Raw genomic sequence first — 7451 nt, forward strand, 5'->3', positions numbered from 1 at the left:
TGGCCTCCACTTCAATCTGGTAAAAGCCATTTATGAAAACCCAACAGCTAACATAATCCTAAAGGGGGAAAAACTGAAATCTTTTACTCTTAGATTGGGTACAAGACAAGGATGTCCTCTATCACCACTCTTATTCAATATAGCTCTGGAATCATTAGCTACAGCCATTAGACAAGAGAAAGAAATAAAAGGAATAAGAATAGGCAAAGAAGAAGATAAATTATCGTTATTTGCAGATGACATGATACTTTACTTGGAAGACCCAAAAAACTCCACCAAGAAGCTACTAAAATTAACATAGAAATTCAGTAGCATAGCAGGTTATAAAATCAATACCCAAAAATCAATAGCATTCCTCTACACAGACAACAGAAACACTAAGAGGGAAATTATAGAAACAATACCTTTTACAATAGAACTGAGGAAAATAAAATACCTTGGAATTAATCTAACAAAGAAGTCAAAGATCTTTTCAAGGAAAATTACAGTACTCTGAAAGAAGAGATCGTAGAGGATTTCAGAAAATGGAAAGATGTTCATGCTCCTGGATAGGAAGAACCAACATTGTGAAGATGGCCATACTCACAAAATTGCTGTACAGATTTAAAGCAATCCCTATCAGACTACCACTGACATACCTCACAGAGGTAGAGAAATCATTCCTAAAATTTATCTGGAACCAGAAAAGACCTAGAATAGGAAAGGCAATCCTGGGCAATAAAGAAAAGGCAGGCAGCTTTACAATTAATGACTTGAAATTATACTACAAGGCTACTGTGATAAAACCAGCATGGTACTGGCAACAAAATAGGCCTGAGGATCAATGGAATAGATTAGAAGATGCTGAAGCCCCTACACTCAGCCACCTTATGTTTGACAAAGTGGCCCAACATCCTCACTGGAAGAAAGATATCCTCTTCAAAAAATGGCGCTGGAAAAACTGGCTCTCTACATGCCGAAAACTGAAACTTGACCCAGGTCTATCACCGTGCACTAAACTAAAGTCAAAATGGATTAAAGATCTAAACATTAAAGCAGAGACACTAAATCTCCTGGAAGAGAAAGTAGGAGGAACTCTTGAAGACATGGAGTAGGCAAAGACTTCATGAACAGAAATCAAATTGCACGGGAAACAGTTGAAAGAATTAACAACTGGTAGTCCACTGGTTCCTGCATTGGGAGCTATCCCACGGCCTTGCACGTTCCGAGAAGCGTGCCCAGCTGGTTCCCAGTGAGCGTGCAGCCATGCCTGCAGAGCGGCCGGCGAGCAGGGGCAGGTCGCTAGCTGCAGAAATGGCTGAGCAGCCCGAGACTGTCGTGATTACCCCAGCCAAGCTGCAGGAGGAGCAGCTCGAGGCCGCGGGACTTGAAGGGGAGCGCAGGATGCTGGAAAAGGCTCCCCTGTCTTGGAACCGAGAGTCCATGGAGATTCGGTGTCGGAGACTTCAACATTTTCTTGAAAAGAGCAATATCTTCTCCAAATTCTTACTGACTAAAATGGAACGGCAGCATATAGAGGAACAGAAGAAGAAAGAGAGTGGAAAGAAAAAATGGATCTCTGAAAACTGTAAAGGGTAAAATTTCTGTTGTTGCAAGTGAAGAGAATCCAGTCATAAAAAAGAAAAGAGGAAGAGAAGATGAATCCTACAATATTTCAGAAATCATGTCTAAAGAGGAAATTTTATCTGTGGCCAAAAAAAATAAAAAGGAGGATGAGGATGAGAGTTCCTCCTCTACTAACAGATGTGTAGAAGAGCTTCAGAAAAATAAAGACTCAAGTTCCGTGATTAAAGATAGAATGGCTCAAACTGTTAGGCAGAATACTAAATTCTTCTTTGACCCAGTTAGGAAATGTAATGGACAGCCAGTACCCTTTCAGCAACCAAAGCTTTTCACGGGAGGAGTGATGCGGTGGTATGAAGTAGAAGGCATGGAATGGCTCTGGATGCTCTGGGAAAATGGAATTAATGGCATTCTAGCAGATGAAATGGGATTGGGTAAGACTGTTCACTGCATTGCTACAGTTGCACTGATGATTCAGAAAGGAGTACCTGGACCTTTTCTTATCTGTGGCCCTTTGTCTACACTTCCTAACTGGATTGCTGAGTTCAAAAGATTCACACCAGACATTCCTGTTATATCATGGAAGCCAGAAGGAGCATCGCCAGTTGGTAAGGATTATTCACCAAAAAAACGGGATACTGCATATTCATCCTGTAGTGATCACATCATTTGAAATAGCCATGAGAGACCGGAATGCTTTATAGCATTGCCTTTGGAAGTACTTAATAGTAGATGAAGGACACAGGATTAAGAATATGAATTGCCGTCTAATCAGGGAGCTGAAACGGTTCAATCCTGATAACAGACTTCTTTTGACTGGTACTCCTTTGCAAAACAATTTATCAGAGCTTTGGTCTCTGCTAAACTTTTTTGTTGCCAGATGTATTTGATCACTTGAAAAGCTTTGAGTCTTGGTTTGATATTACTAGTCTTTCTGAAACTGAAGATATTATAGCTAAAGAAAGAGAACAATGTATTGCATATGCTGCACCAGATTCTAAAAGCTTTCTTATTGAGAAGACTGAAATCAGATGTTGCTCTTGAAGTTCCACCTAAACGAGAAGTAGTGGTTTATGCGCCACTTTCAAAGAAACAAGAAGTTTTCTATACGGCCATTGTGAATCGGACAATCGCCAACGTGTTTGGATCAAGTGAGATAGAAACAGTTGTGCTGAGTCCTAATGGGCAACCAAAACGGTGAACTAGAAAATCAATAAATTACAGCAAAATAGATGAGTTTCCTAATGAATTGGAAAAATTGATCAGTCAAATAGAGCCAGAAATAGGCAGAGAAAGGTCTGTTGGGGAAGTGAATGGCCGTCTAGAATCCAAAATAGATCTGAAGCTGCAGAACATAATGATGCTGCTTCGTAAGTGCTGTAATCATGCATATCTGATTGAATACCCTATAGAACCTGTTATGCAAGAGTTTAAGATTGATGAAGAATTAGTTACAAATTCTGGAAAATTCTTGATTTTGGATTGAATGCTGCCAGAACTAAAGCACAGAGGCCATAAGGTGTTGCTTTTTTCACAAATGACATGGATGTTGGACATTTTGATGGATTATTGCCATTTTAGAAGTTTCAACTTCAGTAGGCTTGATGGGTCCATGTCCTATTCAGAGAGAGAAAAAAATATGCATGACTTCAATACAGATCCAAATGTAGTTATCTTCTCAGTAAGTACACGAGCTGGTGGCCTGGGTATTAATTTGACTGCAGCAGATACTGTTATCATTTATGATAGTTATTGGAATCCTCAGTCTGATCTTCAAGCCCAGAACAGTTGTCACAGAATTGGTCAGACAAAGCCCGTTGTTGTGTATCGGCTTGTTACAGCGAACACCATTGATTAGAAGATTGTGGAAAGAGCAGTAGCTAAAAGAAAGCTGGAAAAGCTGATCATCCACAGAAATCATTTCAAAGGTGGTCAATCAGGATTAAATCAATCTAAGAATTTCCTAGATCCTAAGGAATTAATGGAATTAATAAAATCTAGAGATTATGAAAGGGAAATAAAAGGATCAAGAGAGAAAATCATCAGTGATAAAGATCTGCAGTTGTTACACCAAAGTGACCTTATTGATCAAATGAAATCCTCAGGACCAATTAAGGAGAAGATGGGAATATTCAAGATACTAGAAAATTCTGAAGATTCCAGTTCTGAATATTTGTTTTAAATTGGAGCTAAGGGTAGCTTAAGTTCCTGTTTACTTCTAGTGATTTACTTATATTGGTTTTCAAATCCAGATTGTCTGCTTGACTTTTTAAGTTAAATTGGTTTACATAATGTAAGTAGTACCTTGTATATTTAATAGATTATAATTTCCTGAGCCTTATTAAGAACAAAATTTGTCCTAAATTTAAACTTTTGTTAATTTTTGAGGCTAGGTAATATTCTTGGGTATGGTCTGATATATGCTTAACCATTGCCAGATTTATACAGTCTTCCTGTGGAAGTTTAGTAAATGTCTTTTACCCCCTTTCTTCTAGCAGTCAGTTCCAAGGGGGTTTGATACTTCAGTTATGGAGTAGGCATTCAATAAGGGCTTATTGGAGTTATGCTTTCTATTGCTGAAATAAGAAATTATTTGATTTTAGAGACTTAAAGATCCTTTATCAAATTTTTGTTATAAGATCAAAGGTATTTCATGAGAGAAGTTATAATTCAGGTGAAATAGAGAAGCTCTGGAAATTATAATAGTAGAGGAAATACAACCAGGCAAAAGAAAATAAGACAAAGAAGTCAACCAAAATCTGTAATCAATGAACATAAAATCTAAAAAGGCAACAGTTTAGGTACTGCATAGAAGGCTATGAAAAAGAGATCTAGAATACACTCAGGATGGGAAAAATGCTCCCTGAGCCGTAGATTTCTGAACAGGTTAATAGGAAATGTTATCTTTTACATTCATAAGCAGATCAGATGATAATGGAACTAAAGCTCAAAAGAAAAAAAATTTTTTTAAGAAAAATGTTTTGAGAGAACATTTACTCAAAAGAACAACATAAAGCAGCTTTTTCATTTTGTTTTAGTAAGTCAGGCTTCGCCAGTCACATAAGCATGCTGACAAGTATTGCCTGAACTTTGTTGTCACGGCTTCAGTGAGGTGCTTAGTAGTTGCATGTACTTTTTCAGTCTTATTGCTGCTCAAAGCCATGGGGGAAAGCAATCTAAAGTCCAGGCAACCAAAGCCCTCTCTCTTGGTAAAGCTGTAGAGCCAGGCTTGTCACCCAGTAGGTCCGGAAGGCAGGGTCCATTCCTGTGGGTAGGAAGGCAGAGCATCAAGCCAAATAAAGCTGTCTGAAGCCTTAAGATTGTATGTAGTTTTTCTTATAGTCTGAACTATGTGGGGTCCATTATCCTTTGTTTCTTTCTGTTTCTCCCTTTAGAATGGAAATATCTATTATGTTCCTGTTTCATCATTAAGTTTTAGAAGTGTATAATTTGTTTGGTCTTACAAGTGCATAGCTGAAGAGCTGCAGTTTTTCTCAATATAAATCACACCTTGAATGTCATTCACACCTAACTTATGTGACTAAACTTTGGATTGGAGATTTAGGGCTGATGCTACAATGAGTTAAGATTTGGGGATTATTGATGTGTAATGAACATCTTTTGTATGTGAGAAGGACAGAAACTTTGGGAAACTATCAATGAAGTGCTACAGATGGAATGTTGTATGGACCCAAATTCACATGCTGAGATTCTAATCCTTAATATGATATTAGAACAGGCGGTCTTGAATAGGTGATTAGATAGGTAAATGGGGAAAGAAATTTGTTCTTTTTTTGGCGGGGGGGTGGAACAGCGGATTGAACTCAGGCCCTTGTGCTCTCCAGGCAAGCACTTATTCTACTGAGCCATCTCCCCAGCCCCTTAGTTTCTTTTTCTTTCTTTCTTCCCCCCTTCCCCTATGGAACCAGGGACTGAACTCAGGACCCTGCGCTCACTAAGCAGGCGCTTATTCTACTGAGCCATCTCTCCAGCCCTTAGATAAATGGGATTAGTGCCATTGGAAAGGAAATCCTGCAGCACTTGGCCTTTTTACTGTGTTAGAACTCAGTAAGGAAATGCCATCCATAAGCCTGAATCAGGCCCTCACCAGACATGGAGTCTGCTGGCACTGATTTTGGACTTCCCAGTCTCCATCAGTGTTACCAAAAAAATGCTTGTTATTTACAAGCCACACAATGTATGGCAGTTTGCAGTACCAGTTCAAAAAGACTAAGACATATTTATTAATATTATGTTCATATTTAAATTGTATTGTTTGTCTTTTCAATTGTTGAGTCATAGAGTTCTTTATACATTCTGAAAACAAGATCATTATCAGATATATATGACTTCAATATTTTCTGCAATTCTTTGAACTGCCTTTCACTCTCTTGCTAGTGTCCTTTGGAATTTGATGACATTATATTGTGATTACTTTTTAAAATAGTTTTTGTAAACTTTGTCTTTATGGAACAAGAAACAAATGAAAATGCAGATGTTTTAGTTATTTGACAAAACAACTGTGTGAAAAACCGCAACAACTCCTATACTAGCACAAAAGACAAATTTTCTCTTTTTACATAAAAAGGCATCTGTTAAGTGGAAAAATTTTAATTTCATCATCAAAAGATATTAATTCATTTTGTCATAAGCCAACTATAACAAAAGGTTTTAATTGTTTGAAAAAGCACCAAAATAAATTCGATCATATTCATTACCAATGAAGAAAAGTTAGGACCATCTCAAAATGGCTTATCTGTTTGGAGAACTTCCATATTTTTAAGTTAGTTTGGAACCTATGTCTGAACTAAATCCTAACATTACTCTACATCACATTTTTCTTGCCATCATTTCTAAAGTTGTGAAGATATACAAACATACTTCCCTGATACATTTCAAATATGCTCAAGCATTTACAAAAATTTATTTTGAAGACATCTGTGCCAATATGTATGATATATTTGTTTCTTCTACAGAGATCTCCAACTGCCAGAACTTCACTTTGGTAATAATAAAATATGCTGTGGTGACTTCCAAGCACTGTATAGTTTTGCAATAGAAAACAAGCTAGAGAAGCTTTGAAGGTTTGTCAAAGACTGTGATGTCTGGGTGGCAAGTGGGATTTCACTTGGCCCAAGGGACATTTTCGAAACCGTCTTTTCAGCCATCTGTTGCTTTGTATCTACAATTCTCCTGGAAGCCAGTCAAAAAGAAGATGACAAGTAAAAACTATTTTGGCAACAAAACAAAAAATAAGAAACCAAAAACAAACATCTTCCCACAACAGTTGGGGTTTCTGTTGGATTCAAATCATATGTAGCAACACTTTTAGAAAATGTACATGTTAAGTGAAAATGCTGTAAGATATACAATGAATAATTAAAAAGTAACCAGGAGGGGGTGCATCTTCAGGAATCAACCAGTCAGTTTCTCTTGCCAAAACGAGCTACCTGAGGGCAAAAGACAAAGCTTCAGCTGTCTTAGAACCTCAGTGCTGGTAAAAGAAATATGTGAAAAGAGGGTATAGGAAAGATTAAGTAGTGTTCTAAAGTGAGGTCTTCCTTCTCTACCTCCTCCCTCTCCTTCTCCCCGCCTTTTCACTTCACTTCTCTTTCACCTCCTCAACCCCACTCATCTCCTTCATTCTTATCTCCCTCTTCCCCAATTCTCTGTCTCCTCCTTTTCCTGGTAGCACTGAGCTACAATCACAGGTAGCTAGCTAGCTTGCTCTTCTCTTCTCTTCTCTTCTCTTCTCTTCTCTTCTCTTCTCTTCTCTTCTCTTCTCTTCTCTTTTCTCTTCTCTTCTTTTCAGATAGGGTTTTACAAAGTAACTAAGTTGCCCACTCTGGGCGCAGACTTGCCATCTTCTTTTTTTTTTTTTTTTGGCT

General features: G+C 37.9%; 1 protein-coding gene and 1 pseudogene across 2 annotated transcripts in view; one reads left to right on the forward strand and one right to left on the reverse strand.

Annotated features, from left to right (window-relative positions):
• The window catches only part of Scfd2 (sec1 family domain containing 2), a 548660-nt gene that overhangs the window by 254364 nt on the left and 286845 nt on the right, over positions 1-7451 (reverse strand). The gene's annotated exons all lie outside the window — the stretch shown is intronic.
• On the forward strand, positions 1246-3762 carry LOC101578058 (annotated as a pseudogene).

Source organism: Octodon degus, unplaced genomic scaffold (genome assembly GCF_000260255.1).
Source record: "Octodon degus isolate 3935 unplaced genomic scaffold, OctDeg1.0 scaffold00019, whole genome shotgun sequence".
NCBI classification, from domain to species: domain Eukaryota; kingdom Metazoa; phylum Chordata; class Mammalia; order Rodentia; family Octodontidae; genus Octodon; species Octodon degus.